The sequence below is a fragment of the Perissodus microlepis genome, chromosome 23, assembly GCF_051167445.1.
Source record: "Perissodus microlepis isolate ML-2025 ecotype Zambia chromosome 23, ASM5116744v1, whole genome shotgun sequence".
NCBI classification, from domain to species: domain Eukaryota; kingdom Metazoa; phylum Chordata; class Actinopteri; order Cichliformes; family Cichlidae; genus Perissodus; species Perissodus microlepis.
In genome coordinates, this window is record NC_140482.1 from 39,308,369 (window position 1) to 39,329,798 (window position 21,430).

The 21,430-nt window shown below is 41.2% G+C and overlaps 1 protein-coding gene across 2 annotated transcripts in view; it reads left to right on the forward strand.

Annotated features, from left to right (window-relative positions):
* Window positions 1–21,430, forward strand: part of tle5 (TLE family member 5, transcriptional modulator) — a 55,240-nt gene that overhangs the window by 1,870 nt on the left and 31,940 nt on the right. The gene's annotated exons all lie outside the window — the stretch shown is intronic.

A 21,430-nucleotide genomic window follows, 5' to 3' on the forward strand; every position in this document is an offset into this window, starting at 1 on the left:
TTTGTTGCCACCGCTAGTTCTCTTACTGTTGAAAGGGTAAGGGTTGTTTGCTGAAGCCGAAACCAGAATGTCTTCTGACACGAATGCTTTGCCCTTTGGCAGTCTGTGTGGCAGCCTGATTATGCTGCACTGTGCTGCTGCTGCCACTGATGTGAGTCTTCAGAAGTAGGATGGAAGGATTTGGGAACCTCTGGTTGCAGTCTGGCTTGTCAGATCGGTGAAACCCTTCATAAGCACAGAGTCCCAAGAAACCTCAGCTAAATTATGTTATTTTCAATGCCATCTGCAAATCTGAGAATACATAAGTCTCTGTTTATCCTTATGAATATCTCCTAAAGCAGAGAGTTTATCAGAGGTATGAAAGCAAGAGGAAAAAAACGTATTTGTCTACAACCATTTTATTAGCATAATAACCAAATCAGATACAATTACAGCCTCTTACATTTTGTTTGTCTTTGTGCTAATTAATATGCTTCAGTTACAAACAGACCTTTCACAGTTGTTGAGGTTTGTGTAGCTACAACGTGTAGTTACATATTTTGGAAAGTGCAGGTCCAGCATGGAGCATGGAGCTCTCTGAGGTCTACCCTGTAGATTAAACACAGTACTACAAATCAAACATTACACAGGACACAAATCTGTTATTCTTTATGTGTATTTAAAACTGCTGAATTTCATGTGAGAGAAAGCAGATTTGAATTATTGCTTCACTAACAAACTGCAGTTCAAGGTGGCTCTCATGAGCTTGGGAGACCACTCCCCCTTTCCCTCGTAATCCATTCCCAAACCCTGCATTTATTGCAGATGTACTAAATTGAACCCTAATGTATAGAAAACACCTTGTTCTTAGTAGCAGAGCAATCCAGTTTAAACAGTTACGCAACTTTAGAGCCAGTGTAATCTACATCAATACTTGCATCAAACAGAAAACCGATAGCTGCCAAGAGGCTCGATGGATTCAAATGCAGTGTAGCGCTACTCCTGTTTTGACAAGATGTTTTGGACTTCCTCTTCATAACGTGCACTGTCAAGCGGCAAGAATGGGTTGACATTAAAGTTCTGCCTGCATATGAGGATTTCCTCGGGTCACAGGGTGGCAGCGTACTTGACTGCTTGCTTTAAATGTGTTCACTGAACTGATCATGGTGATTTCATCTTTATCCTCACCCCGCAGTTCTAAATTAAATTCATCGAGCAGGCCGGTCAGATCTGTCAGGAACGCTAAGTCCAAAAGCTACTGGCAGTCCTCTAGTTTTGCATGTTTTCAAGCTTCAGAAAACCAACTCTTTTAGGTTGTGTAGTGTTCATACCTCTGAAAATTTCCTTAGTAAGAACAAATGGGCTTAGAATTTGACAACGTTTGCGTACAAGTACTTTTGTGCCGTCTGGTTACAATTTAGTTATTTCCTTACTGTGAAAAATTGCAAGTGTGTATGTGAGAGACACTGGGGAGTTTTTATTTGTCACTTTCACCATGAAGACACAGTAACATGTTGAACTTGTTTACAGATAGAGATGAATACTTGAGTCTACCTTGATTAGAGGACAGAAGTGGATAGATATCAGGTACAGAAACAGGAAAAACTGTAAAGTCATAACATTTAGTAGCATTTAAAAAAAAAAAAAATACTGAAAGTTAATGTTAAAAGTGTTTGTTCTGTGTAACAGTCAATTGAGTCTGTTAGGTTACCTAATTTTTGTAGTGGCTGTCTAAAAGAAAACAAGTACCACCTGTGCATAGTCCCAGCAGTGTTGCAACTTGAGTCTCCTGATAGAAAAGAACATTTAGTCATTATAGTTATTCATATAAACACTGGTGTACATTTTTGTGTAAGGTGTGTTGTGTAAACCACAACACTGTGGAGCTACTACAATAACGCAGCTGCCAGCACCTTGTTTACTTAGTTGTTTACTTGCACTTACTGCAAGCATCAATAAAACATTGTTCAGGTTTTTTTTTTTAGTATTGTCATTTACGCAAATTTTCTTGAAAAATTGTGATGTCATTTTGAGGCTATATAACCCACTCCTAATTACAGTTGTGCATGACTATCTGTGGAAGAGAAAGTTATCATTGTAGCTTTTGTCTTTGTCTTTGCCAGAGTGCTGGTTACCACAACACTGTGTATATCCTCCCAGATACTCCTAACATTTGAGTGAATAACAACCTCTGCATTTTGTTTGCTTCCAGTGGATCTCTGTGGATCCTAAAGAAAACCTTTTATCAGAGAGTACAGTAAAGGTACTTATGTCAGACAGTTGTTTTTATTGTATTATTAATATTAAAACCTGCACTCCACATTGGGTAATTACTGGGACGAGATGCCATCTTTGGTCTTCTCTCGTCTCTGGTTGAAGTTATAAACCAGTCACCTCCTGATGGAGTGAGTCCTCCGTCACCTTTTCCAAGGTGAGAGCAGCTGGGCCACTCCACTCCTGCCTGTCTACTTATCTAGGAGGTTATTTTTCTAATCCAATTGAGTGCTCTTACGCTTTATTGGAGTATTAAGACCAAACTCACAGGATTAGAAGTGGGGTTTGGGAATTTAACGTCTTTTCACCAGAGCTGCAGCTGGTTCAGTCTTAACCGACTACAGTCAGTCACGCCTAACCTTTCACATACACACCGCCCTCCACTGTGAATTTTCACATAAATAAACTGTACAAACACACACATTCCCTGTTCAGATCCTCTCTTCAGTCGCTGCTGTTGTCATAAAGGTTCAGGGATGGGAAGTATATGTGACACCCATATAGATATGAGTGTCACCGATAAGGACCTGGCGGATGAGAGAAGTGGCACCGCGATATAGCAAACTGATGGGTCTCGCAAACAAATTTAGTTACGTACACATTCAACAATCCTCTCATGTCAGATTTTCAGGGGAAGCTCTTATTGGTTGGGATGGTTATTAAAATATTTAGGTATTTTTAAAGCTGTTGACTTTACTGAGACACTTGAGGCACATTTCCTCAATGCAAAGTGTATCCAAAAGGCATATTTGCAGAGGCCGGTAGGCTTTTAGCTGTTTCATAATTGTACACAAGTGACAGATTTTCCCGTCTCCGTACTTTTTGCTGTTTGGATAGTTGCTTCTTTCCACAGATATCTGAACCCATGGACCATATCAGCTAAGTCAATAACATTACAATTTTAGCAAACATTTAAGTGCAATTTATTTGCTTCATTGTATTTTCAGTCCACTCTACCTTTGTTGAGGCTGCAGATTTAAATATACTGATTCAAAAAAATTTTTTATAGGTTTCATATACACTGAAGCAAACACTATCGTATTGTCTGACGCTGGGAATACAATGGGCAGCTGGGTCTTGGAAGCAGTTTTGTTCCATACTTGGCATGGCTTTAGATCAGACTGGGAGCATTTCAGAAGCAGTGTTCAGTCTGTATAAGGTCTTTTAATTTGAAAATTGATTAGATTCTCTTTGCCATTCCTGTGGCTTGATTTCCTGCCCTCCTCAAGTGTTCTGTGCAACTTGACTGCTTCGGTTAAAAGCAGCACAGAGTGAAGACGGTTTTTTAAAAGCAGCACAGAGTGGAGAACTGCTGCAGGAATGCTTCTGAAATATCTGCTGGAATTACAAGTTGTTTTAGGTGACAATAAAAATGTGACCTTAATGACAAAGAAGAGGCTATCTTCAGCTGCTCTGTTATTCACAAGGGGTCTTCACAGTGGGTAGCTCGGCATGTTTGATTTGGCAGAGTTTTTACGCTGGATGCCCTTCCTGATGCAACCTCCAGGATCCTGTGTCTCCTCCGGGATCCACTCGGGACTTGATCAGTTGGCGACTATGTAAACACTGAACTTGACCTTGACCTTAAGCACAGTTTGGGTGAACACCCATTAGTTGATCAGTAATATTTTAGGACGAATAGAGATTCTTGTGAATTTTGGTCAGTGCATCCCTTGCTGTGAGCTTATTGGTCATTTTACCGTTTAAGCTATTCATACATGATTTTTGTTAAGTGATCCTAAGGAGTAGGCCAGTTCATTGCATGCTGCTTGGTTATTACATTTGTTTGCCATACTATGAAGCACTTTGAAAACAGCCACAGCAGATAGAACGTGCTGTTGAAAAAGTGAGTAATTACATTGAAAATGATAAAAGTCCAAAAACAACAAAAGTAAGAACAACTATAATACAATAAAAACAAATAAGATCACTGTCTTATGTTGGGTCAAAAGCCAGAGTGTATAAATGTAATTAAAAATAAGTTTTAAAAATGGACAACATAGGGGCCTATCTCACGCGCAAACGGCAGCAATAGAAAATGCTCTGTTCTATTTGAGCTTCCACTTAGGTTTCTGTATAAATTGGCATTGGTAGTCAGATGATTGGTGAGCTAGTGTAACAGTAATCGAGCCAAGACTATAATAAATGCATTTATTACTGTCTAAATTCTGCCTATGGAGGAAAGGTTTCACCATTGCCAATTACCTTAAATGAAAGAAGCTAGATTTCACTAGTGCACCAATTTAACTGGCCATCTAAGCGATGATGTCACCAAATACTTACAAAAACAGGAGATAGAGTTGACTATCATCAGCATACCAGTGAAAGGAGGTTCCAATTTTTTTGAATGGATCCCAGTGGAAGCCCTTAAATTGAGCCCTGTGGAACTCCGCATTGCAGGGATCAGAATCAGTGAGACAGAAAATAGTTAGAAAATAGACCTAAAGAAGTGCCACAAGATGCTGTAAACAATTTATTAGGATATCATAGTCGACTCTATCAAAAGCAGCGGTTAGATCAAGCAGAAGAAGAATTACATAGTCACCAGAATCTGTACTAGGAAGGGTTTTAAATACGGATTGAAAAAACTCCCAGATATCATGCTTTTCCAAAAAAGGTCAGTTGAAAATTGGTTCCTAGTAGAACAGGGAGATATGACCAAAAATATTTATCACGATATACATTTGAAAATTTGCGATAATGATATAACTGACGATATAATTGACACTAGACAAAATACTTTGCAACTCCACAACTTCATTAGTGCAAAAAAAAAAAAAATCAATGTATTTTCACTTAAACAAGCAGCTGTTTTTTGTTTTTTTTTTTTATATATGCATTAGTTATATAACAATTTAACAGTGCAAATGCAAATTCCTTGCTGACAGTTTAACCAAAAGGCATTTCCAGTGGAAACTGGCTGACATATCCTCAGCATAACCATGTATAATATCCACAAATCTTAAAAAGAGGTTATACACACACACAATACGGTAACATTATGTTGAAGTACAGTACGTATCACTCCGCGAGGCTCCTGCCTACGATAGCCGTAATGCTCCAACAATCCATCAAGCGGTGCGGCTTTGTAGCTTAGCAAAGTCGTACTAAAACATTTGACAGATTTTCGAGCGCCGTGTACATAAAATCGTTTTGAGGTCAGTAAACACAACCAGAGTTCATACAGAAGGCACACGGGATTATAAGGGGCACTGTCGACTTTCAGAAAAATCAAAGGATTGATTTTAAGTGTGCCGTATTTTCCAAAAAACACGGTAATAACGACGGCCCGCTAGCATGCTCTACCAAAAATAGTGCTTTGTTGTGTATCTGATGGACGAAAGCTAAACCAGTTCCACACCACTGAAGTTGCAGCATTTTTACAAACCAGTTCTGGTTCATCTGTTTCATTCAACAATCCGCTTTCGCCCTTCTTATTCTCCGTCGCCGCCATGCTTTTTCCGCCATGTGTGTATGAAAACAAAGGCACTGCGCATGCGTGTTTTACCCATATTCTATCGCCATATTTCATTTTCTTGTCGTTGCCCAACATTATACCGGTATTACCGTGAATGGTATGATATAGCCCAGCCCTAGTTGCTAGTGGACATTTTAACCTCCAGTTGCCAAGGTAACCCTGTAATGTAATTGCCACCCACTCATATGTCAAAGAGCCCCGCAGATGCTGGTCTAAAATGTCCTTCAGTGAGTTATCTGATGTTCATATATCAGCTAAGGAATCAAATATTTTACACTTGTAGTTAAAAAAAGAGTTGGAGTAATCTCAGCGGACTGGTACATTTCTAAGGTTTTTAAACATCTGGCTCATCGTTTTGGTTTCTAAGTTCCTTGGTTTATAGTGTAAAGTTGGAAATTTCAAATTGTACTGTAACTTTCACATAGTTTATTACAGTGTTAAAAAGAAGTAAATGTACACAATTAACTTTCACATTGTGTTTGTGTTATTAGTTGGTGCTTTATGGCATCGGAATAATTGTTTTTCCATAGAACTTTCGAGAAAGTTGAACGTGCACTCCTCAACTGGCTACATGACAGTGATGGAGGAGGATATCCAGCCCAAAGAGCTGCAGCATGGCTCTGACTCTACTGTTAGAACCAGTGGGAGAGTTTGGTACAACCCAGCTGTGGACAATAACTTGTGCTGAGCGCTGAGCAGAGAATTCAGGTCTTGTCAAAACCATGCGGCTTAGCTGGCTTATCCAGTCCCTGTGCAAAATATTGCGGCTGTGGACGGAGTAGAGTTGACTGCTCCTGTTGTAAGACAGAGATGTTGTATTTAAGCTGATGCACTGCTGGCTCAGCGGTTGAATTGATATTTTTTGTTTGCGCTTCTTTTCATGTTGACACTAGTGATCTTTATTTGGCGCTGGAAGGGCGCCAGATTTTCTCCATGCAAGAAAAACCCTCATGTCTGAGTGTCAGAATCCTTTAATATATTGATACAGCCAGCAACGTTGCATATTCCATGTCTGAAAAGGGCTTTAGAAACAAAGAAGACTAAGGTTTCTGAGGTTTAACGGGGATTCACTTGTCATTTTATGTCAGTGGGCACGTTTTAATCCCCCGTTGCAGGTTACGGGCACAGTTCATTGGTTTAAGAGGGAAAAGCCTCATTTGATCGTGGCACAGTGCCTGACCCAGTTGACAGCATTTGCCATATTGTTTGGGTGTTGATTAATCCTAATGCAGCTTCAACAAAGCTGGCAGTGGCGTGAAAGTGGAGCAACCGAGAGGCCTGGTGCCAAATCCAGAGAGTAGCGCAAGTAATATGGGAGGCAAAATCTCACAAGTCCCCTGAGCATGTGCTCGACTGTAGAGATGGCCACAGGTTGCACACACACACTTGCACACAGCATACACACTTCCACCTCTTCTTGTCTGTCTCCCTTTATCATGTGTTTCCTCCCAGATCTAATGTAGTGGTGGGAGGGTCAGGGGCAGAGGGTGCACAGGCATTATTAAGCCCACTTGAATTAACAGAACAGCCCCCAGCCTTTCCTCTAAAGCCTCCAGCTGGGGGGAGCTTAATCCCCATGGTCCCCTGTCTCGCCCATTAAACAAACTCCCCCCGCCCCTGCTCCATTGCTCTGCTGCACACACACACAGACACACGTTACTGTGTGTGTATGTATGAGAGAGAGCAACAAGCTTAACTATGTGTGTCCGATGATTGGCGGGGGGGGGGGGGTACTGGACATTAGTGCGTGCACAGTAATACGCACAGAGGCGAGCATAAAAACGCACAAACATGCACGTTGGCTTTCTTTTCTGGTAATTATTGCTCTAGTACATGCATAGAAATAAAAGGATTTTTCCCTTTCAACGTCAATAAGAACCCCCACCCCCCTCTCTCTCTCACTCACTCACTCACTCACTCACTCACTCACTCACACACACACACACACACACACACACACACACACATTCTTACCAGCCTCAAGGGTCTTATCTGCTTTTTGTATCTGGGGAACAAATTGAATGTGGGGCTTGACACACGCAGGCCAGCAGATGTCTGGGTCATTGAGGTTAGGCCAGCTGATTAGCATGACAAACACAGCCCTGCATGTGCCCCCCACCCACCAACCCACCCAAACATCACCAACCTGCAGGAGGCCCCTCATTTAAGTGGCCGAGTAGAGGCCATGGGTCACAGGTGATGTTGATTTTGGTGAAAGGCCACGGTGGATGATTGTCAGAGTGCTTTGGGGTTTGGTTAAAATGGAGGGGTGTAGATTGGTACAGCCCTTCTCTTGTTGAGCATACACACATACTGACTTAGACTCAAGTAGGCAGAAAAGATGCGAGTACAGATTCAGACACTGACTTATACCTCCTGCTGGTGGCTGGCTTCCCAAACTCTGCAAATGCACATTGGACGACAGTGAGCTGAGTCTGTTCCTTTTTCTTCTTTGTTTCTAAACACAGAAAGCCCAGCTAAAAATGAGAAAACACTGCAGTGCCAGCATAATTTTCAAGCTTTCTTTTTCTTCAACAACCCATTTATGTGTTTGGTTGTAGAAGAAATCGTTTCTGCTCACCTATAGAGTAGATCAGATGTGGGAACATGCTATGTAGTCAAAACAATAGATGGATGTAGTCATCATGTATTGTGCATATTGAAGCCTTGCCATGTTCTTTTTTTGAGCAAGAAATTATTATATTTGGATTAGAGATTCACCAGTTGACTGTCCAGAGACAAGAATTGGTCTGTTTCCACTGCTCTCCGCTCATATAACCATTAAGGAGCTAGTCTGTGTTATGCCACAAAGCCGCACAGGCAAATAGTTGGACACACACTTAAAGCCACTTACTTTGTTGTTAGCTTGGAACTGAGTGAAGACTCAGACATTTCACTAAAGTAAACAGCAGAGAAAACTGCATAAATGTTCGTGACATCAAACCTAATGAGTCACTTAAACATGGACATTTTATAGAAATTAACAAAGAAAAAGTGGCTTAAACTAGAGCTATCCAGAACTCGGAGCCAGCCACAAACTAACAGCCTCAGTTTGAGAAAAGGATAAAAACAGTTATGAGAAAAATTATGGAGCCGAATGAATCCGAGAGAAAGGTTTAATGTCCTGTTATTTAGTGAAGTTATAAAGTATATGTATTGTATAGTCTGTCAGTTTTAGTCCTTAGAAAGAATAAGAATAATTGGCAGATAGCAAATAATCAGAAATCACAATTTGCTGAGAAAATTGCAATCGGTGCTGCTCACAAGAAGTAAAGTGCTTCAGACCTGTCATAGTTTCTGTATCTGCAAACCTGCTAGAGTGTGCTTGGGTGACATAAATTTTGTCCACATACTGTGAGTGCGAGGCTCCGTGCACACGTCTGCGTTCCTGTAAATTTTATATGATCACACAGACTGAGAAACTGCACCGCAGTGTATCAATTATACACATGGACCCTTCAGGCAGACTTCCAGCAGAATTCCCAGAAGTAGAACAAGAGTGACGATCGGTCCATGGTGTTTGAACTGCCGAGGGGCGCAATGCAAAGACACATCTGATTAATCTAATTACAATTTCACTGACCAAAACTTCTTGGATGAACTGTACACAAGAAGCTATATTATTAGTTAGATTGCTGCATTAAAAATGCTCAAAAAGGCATCAACAGCACAAACAAAGTTAATAGATCAGTGGCTTCACTTAATTGATTTGTATTTGGGTTTGCCTTGATGATAGCATAGGGGTAACTGGGGTTCTGTGGTTCATCATTGCCATTTCAACCCCTTACCTTGCAGTTCCCCGCATGTATGCCTTCTTTGTGTTTGACTCCATAAATAAGTTGTCTTTTGCACGTCATCAGTTTGACAAGTTGCTAGAAAAATATGACCATGTTTTTGTGAAATGGGGTGAAGAAAAGGCAGATTAATGTAAACGTTAATTCACTACTGTTGGGCAAATATTAAGAGTTGAGTGCATTAAGATAAATTGAGACTGAAAAAGATGACGTTATAAACAACATGGTAATGGACTGGCATGCATATAGGGGCTTTTCTGGAGTTGCTGACCACTCTAAGCACTTTTAACTTCAACCCACATTTATACATTCACACATTGCTTCATTCTATACACTTAAAGCACTTTGTCTGCCACTCATCACTGGCTATTATAGAAGCACGAGTTAACCTAACATGGATTTAACCTGAGCACTCAGAGGAAACCCATGCATGCACAGGGAGACCATGCGAAAACCCCAGTCTGGATTAAAAGTCGAAATCTTCTTACTGTGGAATGACAGTGCTGAAAACGTCATCACTGTACTGTTTATAGTTTTTCATGTAATAATTGTTGACGGTTAGCGTTTTCTCATACAAATATCAATGCTATTTTAGTTTGCTGCTGCTTCAGTTGAGCAGACGCTGTAGTGTTCGGTGATTCAGATTCTTCACCCACATCATGATTTATGCTCTGAGTCAGTTTCAGTCTCTTTTGGCTTTTATCAATATTGTTTCCACTGCAGTTTAGCCAAAGCTCTAGCATACTGTACATTAGTTAGTTTGAACTTGAACTTGAAAAAGTTATTGACATTTCCATGCAGTTGTTTTTTTTAAATGTGATAAAGGATTCATAAGTATGTCTGCAAAGACGAATATTTTTTAAGTATATTATGCATAACAACAAACGCACAAGCACCTTGGAGTTTATGGCACCACAGAGAAGCATATGGCTTGAACAAAGTACTGAATCAAGATGACTGAAAACGTGTCACCGCTCTATAAATGATGCACTTCCCTGCTGGGCCAATCAGTTACAAAACTCTCACCTTGTGGTGATTTTATAAATAAATAAATAAAGAGAAATTAACATGATTATCCACCGATTCTGAGGAAAGAAATAAACAACTAATGGCGTATTTTTAAGTTACAAGCAAGGCTAAACCTTTATGAGAGAGCTCGTAAATGCTTGTTATGTGCTGTATGTGTTACAGTTACTGTCATGAAACCTACAATGAAGCTCAACTGAAGCTGCCAGTTTTTTTTACAGTATTAATTAAAATAAAATTGTAATTTTAAAATGAAAATATATTTCATAATAATTATTTTCATTTTTAGCTCCTCTATTTAAATCACCCCTAAACTTCTTTAGTGGCGAGGAGTCAATTATCCATCTCTTATCTGTCTATTTGTCCATCTATCTGACTCCAATTCACAAGATTCAGTATTCCTCCTTGAAACTTGAACACACTGATCACAAAATGATGATAAATGTCTTTATCCAAAATGTGCTCAAGGTCATATTTGTCTTTTTTCGATCACTTTTCCATTTTACAGGAGTACTGGTCAGATTTTGTGAGCCTATTTAGCTTCTCAGTGTCTTTTCTTACTGTCACTTAGTCCAATACAGGTAACCAATGAAAACAAAACTTTCTTTATGTATTTCACACATTGCAGTAACCTATGAATTGTGATGGATCACAAGCCAGATGAGGGACTGCGTCATTGACATTCTGGTTCTGTATGATTATAATACAGAAACTAAAGGATCTGCAGAAGCATGAGACTTGCCAGTTGAGTTGTCGGTGCATCACTTTGTCAGCTCGGGCTGCTTTGCTTTACACAAAGTACCACAGCAAATTTACCAGAAAGAATGTGACCATAAACAAAAACAGATGTCCTGTTGTTGGTTTCGCTCAAATCTGCGGGAGACACTGATGTGTGTGTTTCTGAGTGTGCATGCGTGTATTTCTGCTGCATTGCCTTCACGGACGAGGCCTGCATGTCAAGGTTACAAATTCACAAGTAATAGACGGCTTTGTTGACGTGGGATGTCCTTTTATTGTCTGTATACATTCTTCTCTTTTAGCATGTGTACAAATTGTGTGTGCGTGCGTTTCCACACAAAAAAATGTGGTTATGACTTTGTGCGTGTGTGTCTTTGCATGCATGTTCGCAAGTTCCTCTTAAAGTGTGTGTGTGGTTTTCTCGTGTGGGAGTTAATGTTGGGGGGATGTAGTGAGGAACTGCATCAGTATTCAGCAGTTGCTTCCTAGGAGGAGAGTGTGGGAGGTGGGAAGAAAGGAGGGTGGCGGTGGGTGGGGTAAACCTTCCCCAGAGCAGAACGGTGCGATGGGCTGGAACAAAGCGGCTCGACGGGAGGCGGCTTGATTGCCCCTGCCTGGCCACAGCCCGCAGATCTGCCAATGCGCAAAGGAGAATTAGCTGTTCTGTTTGTGTGCCTAACAGCGGTAAGGCCATGACTGAAACAATATGCTACCACATCCCCACCAACAGCCTTTTCATTCAAGAGCAGGGCAATGAGAACCTCCCTTGTTCAGTCTGTCCTGGTCCCATTACTATAAAAAAAACGAATTTGCATGCTGTTGGCGTAAACATGAAATCAAACAGAGCTCATCAGCATACCCTTGAAATTACAATACTCTGATAGAAAACAATATGTGCCAAAGAACTTTGGAGTTCCCCCGGTGTTGCCCAAATGTCAGAGCTCCAGCTTTCTCCTTTCATTGTTCACTTACTTGTTGCAAACTTATCTAATCTTCCCTTATTCGTTCCTGTTTTTTTTTCTCCTTCTTTGGCTGTTGTAAGTAATAACCTTGGTTTTTACAAGCAGGCATCAATCATCTACACAGCCGTACTGGGTGTAATCTTAAAGCCCCCCTTCTGCGAGTCTGGCTTTAATCTCAGCCATGGTTTCCAAACCCACAGTACTGTCGGCCTCACCACTTTCCCCACTTTTGACAAATTGCCCATTTCCCTTGGCTTTGCAATCTCTGCACTCTTTTCCTGTGGTGTGTGTGTGTGTGTGTGTGTGTTACACTATGCCTCCCCCACCTTATGTTAGGTCTTATTGTGTACAAGCCTGCGTGCGTGTGGGTATAGTGTACTATATTTTTGTACACAGGTGCATCTGTGTTTGCAGGGCAGTGTGCTATAACTGTCGTGTTTGTATGTGTTTGTACTGTGTACTTGGCTGGCCTTGCCAGGGGGGGTCAAGATAGTTCAGAATGGGGAGGGAAGGTAAGACATGCCAAGTCTATGTTTGCAAGGGCACTTCTCTCGAAGTGATAAAAGTAGAATAATCCCCTTTAAAGCGTCTTAACGAGGTCAAATCTGTTGGGCTGCAAGAGGGAGGTGTGTGTGTATGTGTGCTTGTGTGTTGTGGGGATAATGCTGCAGAAATGGGGGTAAGCCTCTGCTTGGTTTGTGAGAGATAATAATCAAAATCAAATTCCTGGCCGAAACAGGATTAGGCTCTCCCCGTGCTCTAAAGCCCCTGTCCAGAGCGGCTGAAGACACAATCCTATTCCTCAGCCTCTCCTCTCTGATACACATACACACACTTAGCCGCTAACATAGCGAGGCTTCCTTTTGGCCCAGACAGAGTTGGCTGGGGGTGAGCTTGGATGTGGGCCAGTTAGCCCTGTCCCTCTCTCAGATCACTGGGCTCATATGCTTTAGTCCAAACACTAATCTGGGATATTTAGATGGAATTGTTTGGTTGGAGCTATTCTTAGATGGAGGATGTGATCTTGTTGGCTGCTCGTGTATTAGCAAAAAGCTTAAGCCCTCAAAGGCTCTGTGAATCATGTCAGGATGGATTTTTGCTGAAACGTTTGCCCAAATAAACGCACACACCATGCGTTCGTTTCACCAGTACAAAGAGACAGGATGATGCTGAAAGTGGAATGACTGCAGTCGTGCTCAGACAAATGGGCGATGGGTTGCATGTATATTTATAAATGCAGACAGACATTGTTTACAGCACATGTTGGAATCAGTCTTAGTCAATGAGTGAAACTCATCTGCGATGTGTGCCTTTGCCATAAGGTCAGGTTGCTGTCAGCCTGTTATATTCCTATGTAAAGGCAAGGTTTCTGAGTACCTATGTCATTTTGCTGTTAAATCGCCATACTGCAGCAACTTCATCACTAAAGGTGGAGGATTTTCTTACTTTCTGTTTCAGTTCTGTGCATTAAGGCTGGGCTGTATCATACCGTTCACGGTAATAACGGTGTAATGTTGGGCAACGATAAGAAAATGAAATATCGCGATAGAATATGGGTAAAACGCGCATGCGCAGTGCCTTTGTTTACATATGGACATGGCGGCGACGCAGAATGAGAAGGGCGAAAGCGCATCGTTGAATGAAACGGATGAACCAGAATTGGTTTGTAAAAATGCTGCAACTTCAGTGGTGTGGAACTGGTTTGGCTTTCGTCCATCAGATACACAACAAAGCACTATTTTTGGTAGAGCATGCTAGCGGGACGTCGTTATTACCGTGTTTTTTGGAAAATACGGCACACTTAAAATCAATCCTTTGATTTTTCTGAAAGTCGACAGTGCCCCTTATAATCCCGTGTGCCTTCTGTATGAATTCTGGTTGTGTTTACTGACCTCGAAACGATTTTATGTACACGGCGCTCGAAAATCTGTCAAATGTTTCAGTACGACTTTGCTAAGCTACGAAGCCGCACCGCTTGATGGATTGTTGGAGCATTACGGCTATCGTAGTCAGGCGCCTCGCGGAGTGATACGTACTGTGCTTCAACATAATATTACCGTATTGTGTGTGTATAACCTCTTAAGTTTTGTGAATATTATACATGGTTATGCTGAGGATATGTCGGCCAGTTTCCACTGGAAACGCCTTTTGGTTAAATTGTCAGCAAGGAATTTGCATTTGCACTGTTACATTTTTATATAACTTCAATGCATATAAAACAGCTGCTTGTTTAAGTGAAAATACATTGATTTTTTTAGTTGTAAAGTATTTTGTCTAGTGTCAATTATATCGTCAGTTATATCGTTATCGCAAATTTTCAAATGTATATCGTGATAAATATTTTTGGTCATATCGCCGTACTCTACTGTGCATTACTGGCTGGACTCCGAATGCAAGTAGTTAATGTGAATTTCTCTGATGTTGAAAGCCACAGGTTTGCAGATTTTTTTTAAGTCACAAACAGATTGCACTTAACTGCCAACTTCTCCCCATTAAATCATAGACTGACTCCATCTTTGAAACAGCTATTTCAAAGACGGTGCGTTTGCAAATTATTTTTTCACACCGTTGCAATACTTTTGTTGTTCTGCGGTCTCCGACTGCTGCTTTCTCTGGTGTGACTGTAGCATTATAAAGCAGCTGTACACACAGGTTTGACATGCTATCTAAATTGAGTTAAATTTCAGTGAATACTAGTGCATAAAAACTGCTTGTATAAAATCATCAAATTTAATAAAAGCTGCCAGAAAGTTTACAGACGGAGGAAATCTCCCATTGATTTTAAATCATGACAGCGCACAGAATGGATGCACCAACACCGCATTTCTACTGCAGTCAGTGAACGTGGCTGTAGCAGGTGTGAGAGTAGTACACAGGTGGTGCATATCAGTTTTATAGCCATGAAGTGTTTGTATTAAAAAAAAAAAAAAAGCACTGGGTTTTATTGTTGTATTTCCTGTGTATTATCTATATATCTTTACTTATTCCTGTTGCATAAAGTCAGTAAAATACATGGCAGGGTATATGTGCTGGTTTCAGAATCAGAATCATACAGAGCCTACAGATTCAGATTCATGACGAGTATTTGGTGTACATTATCACTGGATTTTTAGGGTGCTTCTCATTTTTATGGTTGAAAATTTGCATTATTATTGAGTCCTTGGTATTAAAATATGTCTAAATGTAAGCACTTGTACTTGGTGTGAAAGTAAGTTGAACTGGGGCATCGCCCACATGCATACTGCCAGCAGTAAATTACCCATAAAATGTATAATCTCACCATCAGACTCAAATAAAAAAAGAATACTCTTTATTTTTTGCTTTCAGCAGAAAAAAAAATCAGATGGAAACACTTGTTCTTTTCAGTCACGTAGAAAAAAACGTCATGCCTGAAGAATAATAATATGCCTATACTCCACACTCAGATGGGCAGTGGGAATCTGTGATGGACAGAAAAGCCGGATGGCTCAAATGGCATCCTTGAGACTGTTGCTATGGAGCAAACACATCCTGGCATTGAAAAATAGGCCAACTGTTCGTCAGTGTGGATCTTCTGCATTCATTTAAAAGTGGGAGTGAGATAACATCCAGTCATTAGTGAGTGATTACAATGCCAAGGTTTCATCCCTGCCCCAGCACACACGTACATGCATGCAGGCACACACACACACACACACACACACACACACACACACACACTCCGGCTGAGATGTAAACAGTTAGGCAGTGCTCCAGGAAATACAATCCCCACACTGCTGCTACCCTCAGGCAGGATTTATACTGAGGAGGATGTTTTCCAATGTATCCTGCTGTTATTGTGTGTTTGTGTGCGTGCGTGCGTCACTGTGTGTGTGTGTGGATACATGCTGCTGTCTCCGCTCTGTTTGTGTGTCTAAATGCTCCACTGTATTCTTGTATTGTTGGTGTGTCTAATCACTGTAGTGTGATCTATGTGTGTGTGCGTAAAGCTGAGTGCCCTCTGTAATCTCCATCCTTTGCCATCGCTTTTGTCGTCTGATCCGTGGAGCAGAAACGGCCTTAGCCTGATTCTTATTTAAAATAGACATTATGGTTCACAGTAGACTTCACATGGATTGGACCAGATGATGAGGCCAGGAAGGGTGGGTGCCTGGGGAGGGGCGGGGGTGGGTGATGAGTGTGCTTAGGGTTGGTGGGTGGGGGATGGAGGTGGGGCAGCAATTTCCTGAAACGATGAATCCCATTTATTCGCTGAAGACTGTCTCAATTGCCTCACCAGCGCACAAAGCTTTTTAATGCTTTAATTACGTCTCAAAGGAGCAGGGCAGAATCAAATTAGAGATTGTCCTACATTTAGGTGCTGTGCGCACATGTGTGTGCGTGTGTGTGTGTGTGTGTGTGTGTGTGTGTGTTATGCAAATTTGTGTGTGTGTGGGCTGTTTTATCCTTGTGTATGATTCATGGCAGTGAATATTTGTTCCTCTGGCAGCCAAGCACCATATATAGAGGCTTATCACACCCCACACACAGATGTGCACACGCACATCCTCTCAACTGTTTACGCTGTCTAGGCTATCCCTCTGCAACACAAACAAAATGATACACACGCACGCACGCACACACACACACACACACACACACACACACACACACACACACACACACACACACACGTATTAGCCCAGCTCTCTCTTGGACAAACACATCCACTCACGCAGCATGCAAGCACCTTTTTTTTTGTCACCGCAGATGGCATGTGTCACAATATTACGGCCGTATTTCATTAACATTATGGGCATCCATCTGTTGTGTGCTCTCAGGTCCCCATAGAGCACCTTGTTTTAGTCACTGACAGAGAAAGAGATAATAAACATTGTTAACAGTGTATGTTTCATGGCGCTCGGATAGCCCTACATACTCTGGTTGTAGAGTGGTAAACATCTCACTAGCACTGTGAGAATTGTGCTCATAGCTCTTGTACTTTGCTGGATGTCTTATCAGAAAAAGGGTTTGATTTTGCTGTAGAGTTTTAAAATATATTTAAAACTGTGAAGCATTTTTTTCTTTTAAAGCTATATTGGCTTATGCAGCCACTTGTTGACAGCTGCCAACCACTCAGTCTATCTACCTTCCTACATACGACACAGTTTGCATTTCACCATCACGCTCTTGTCCTTTTATGCAATACAAATAAAAGTAAAGTCTATATCTCCCCGCCTTAAAGGCTTTAGATCACGCCACCTTTTTCCTCCTGCAGGCACATGAACTGAAATAAGCTGATTGAGTTTTTTTACATTTCTGCAGAAACTGAAGAGACTTTGCAATGCATTTAACTAATTAGTAACTAAATTTACTAATAATTGCAACTGAAAATTAATTACTGAATTTAGTACAGTAATGCATTACTGAAAAAGGTAATGTGATTACAGTATTTACACCCAGCACTGCAAATAATATAGTCAAATCCCATTCTCTTTCCCTTAGGGTCGTATGATGCACTGGGGTAAATGACAGTGTTGCCATTGCTGCAAAAATAAATGAAATAAAATGAAAACTATCAAGCTGAAAGTAGAGAGTGTAGAATAATTACTCAAGAAGCAGAATTATCAATCAGATGTGAAAATGTCATCAGCGATTTGGAGTCAAAGTTGATAAGTTAGTAAGCATCAGGTTCGTGTAGGCTGCAGATGTCATTCAGGCTGTGGCTGCTGTAAATGTGGAGGAGCAATATTTGTCAGACACTGTTTGTTTGTCATTTTTGGTGAAACTGAGCCACTTGTCCTCGGCGACTTCAGTGTGCTGTGTGTGATGTACTAAACTAAAAATGACTTTTTTAATGTGACATTTTCATTATCTTGCCTGATAAGTCACACAGATCTATCATCGCTGTTTCTTTATCCAGTTTAGTTTACTAATTGACATGTTATAACTATGGCAGCCAAAAGCTGATTTTTTTTTTTATTTCAGGCTGGTAGGCTGTTATATAATGTGAATCTTTTGCTGTTGCATCCAACATTTCTCACCTGGACAACGTTGTCTCAGTGTGGACGGAGGTCAAAACGGAGAGAAAACGCTGCATTTTTCCTTGAGGAAAACGTCGTCTCAGTGTGGACGGGAGGTCAAAACGGAGAGAAAACGATGCGTTTTCAAACGAAAACGCATTAGTGTGGACGTAGCCTTAGAAAGCTCTTGCTCCTTTTCTTGCCTTTTCTGTTTCTTATTTTTCCTCCTTCTGCCTCCACTTCTTTTCTCTTCTTCAGCTACCTGGGGCAGCTGACTCGTTGGCATGTTAAACGCTTGCATATTACAGTTCACATTGAGGAAATCGGATCTTGAGCAACAGCTCTGCCCTTTGGCACAGGGGGCAACCTGTACATAGACACACAAGCATGGACACACAGTGCAGTGTGAGCTTCACGGCTGCCTCTAGCCAAGTGCCTTGTGTTGACACAGGCTCTGTGTGGCACAGGCCCATATAGCTGAGCTGTTGTTTGCTGAGCTTGGTCCATGCCGTACTGGCTAGAGAGATAATGGAAAAGGTTATTCTTCTTTACAGTCGAAGCCTCTGTCTCCAAGCAGCAGACTGGTTTGTTTGGGATTGGGGGGTTTTTGTGTCTGTAGGCAGAATTATAATGTCAGGGCTTCTCGTACCATTTGGATGTGTAATGGCCGAGGTTACTGTCAGAGTTTTACAGGACTGCACGTTTTATGTTTTTCTAAATAAAAGTCTTAAGTGCCTGTGCCTCTTCCGACCTTAGCGCTTCTGAATTTCCAAATGTTTTGCGGCCATAGTACGAAACGCATTTCATGCATGTACAGGATACCAAATGTTTTTACCCTGAAAGAATGCCTTCCCTACTTAAAACCATGGTAGAGTACTCGCTACTGAGCCATTAACAAAAAAAAAGAAACAAAAAAACTTTATCCTGTGAATCAAATAGATCTGCTCTTGCAACCTGAAGCTATCTTGTTGCTTCGTATAGTCTCAGTCTATTGTTCTATGAATGCAGAGGGGGCTATTTGCAGTTAAAAATGAGACTGAGCGGCATGTCGTGGTGAGCGGGGTACAAAGTGACAGGTCATTCCTAACAATGTCGGGCTAGCTTCCTGTAAGTGCTGCAATCAGAATTCTGATGGTTTTTTGTACCTGCTCGATCCCAGTGTGGAAAATGTCTCTTTTTTTTTTCTCCCCCCCACATGACCCATTATGCAGCCTGCTGAGAAATAATGAGATTTTGTCCCTATTTGGGTTTTGATGCTCTCTGTGCTCCAACACACAACCAGTGCATCCACTGCTGCCCGGGGAATGTAGTGTGGAGAGAATTACAATAAGGGCTAATGGCAACATCCAGGCTAGGCAAAAGATGTTGTTTGCTAAAAAGCCCAATGTGTCTTTGACATGACATGGGTGTCATTTGAATCACAGTATATCTAAAACGCTCTGTTTTTGTTTGTTTTTTTCTTTTTTCAGTGTGGCAGGTTAATTGTGAATGCACAGGCCTCTCTGGGCATTAAAACATGGCTTTGAGTTAAACCAGTTTAAAGTAACACAAACTTTTAAATAGGTAGCCTTACTGTCTTTAATCGTCTTTTACCAGTGAAACAGATAATCAACCCGTGTAACCTTTGCCTCCCAAGAAATGAACTTTTAAGATTCTTTTTAAAGGCATCAGTGGCGCCAAAATATCTCAAAGATGAGCTGACACTGCTTATGCTGAAGGCTGCTGCAGGAGCTTGGGTTTGAATCTGCCTCAGATCATTTCCTGTGTGTCATTTCCCCCTCCCTGCTTTCCTGTCTGCTTTCTGTGCTTTCCTATCAATAAAGGCAGAATGCCAGAAATAAATCTTAAAAAAGACAACAGTGAAACACAAATAATGGTCCTCGTCACCATAACCAAATCGGTTATTTTTTGTATTAATGTGGTGAAAAACGAACTTTGTCAGGTGATTCTCCAAATTAGTTCCAAACAGACAGCGTCATTGTGTTATTTTATGTATGCTAATTTAACATGACTTTCACAGATTGGCCACAACATAAAAAAACAGTGACTGAAGCAAATTCAAATGCAGTCATCTGAAGGGAAACCTTGAGCAGTGGAATTTAATGTGATTTTTACCTTGAAACATACCACCCATCTTAAACTTTTTGGAAACCAAGGAAGCACCCACAAGACAGCACTTCCAGCCAGAATCCTCAGGAATGACTTGAGGAGAGTTAAAGGCACAGATCCCAACATCACTGAGCATCCAAAGTACACGTCGGAGCAAGCCTGCCCCATGGATACCCTGCCCACAGCACTCAAAGTATCCGCTTCCAATATCCTCTTTCCAAGATAGCACAGGGGAAATTCTCAGAAATCCTGTGTCTGTGCCCTACTATGTCATACCTGTTTTGTTAGCATATGGGTAAGTTACAACATAGTCTCTGTAGTTATTCATAACAGTACTTGCTGTCTTGGCTGAAACACCTTTTAGTGAAGGTTACGAATGATCTTCTTACTGCCTCTGACAGCGGACTCGTCTATGTGCTTGTCCTGCTAGATCTCAGTGCAGCTTTCAGTACTGTTGATCATAACATTTTATTACAGCGATTAGAGCACGCTGTAGTTATTAAAAGTACTGTGCTGCAGTGGTTTATATCATGTCTATCTAACAGACTCCAATTTGTTCATGTAAATGGAGAATCCTCTTCACACACTACGGTTAATTATGGAGTTCCGCAGGGTTCCATGTTAGGACAAATTCTGTTTACATTATACATGCTTCCCTTAGGCAGTATCATCAGAAGGCATAGCATACATTTTCACTGCTATGCAAATGACACCCAGCTTTATCCATGAAGCCCGACAACACACCAAGTAGTTAAACGGCAAGAATGTCTTAAAGATACAAAGACCTGGATGACCTCAAATTTTCTGATTCTAACTTCAGATAAAACTGAGGTTATTGTACAGAGCCTTCACCTCTCAGGCCCCTCTTCTGTGGAACCAGCTTTCGGTTTGGATTCTGGAGACAGGCACCCACTCTACTTTCAAGAGTAGGAACCAGCAGCAATAGATCTAGGGTCCTGGGGCCTCCAGTGATGCATGGAGTGTTTCTTCTTCAGTCACCTTTTTCACCGCTCTGCATTTAATTATTATTTGCTAATATTATCTCTGGCACTCTTCCATAGTATATCTTTGTCCTGTCTTCATCCACTC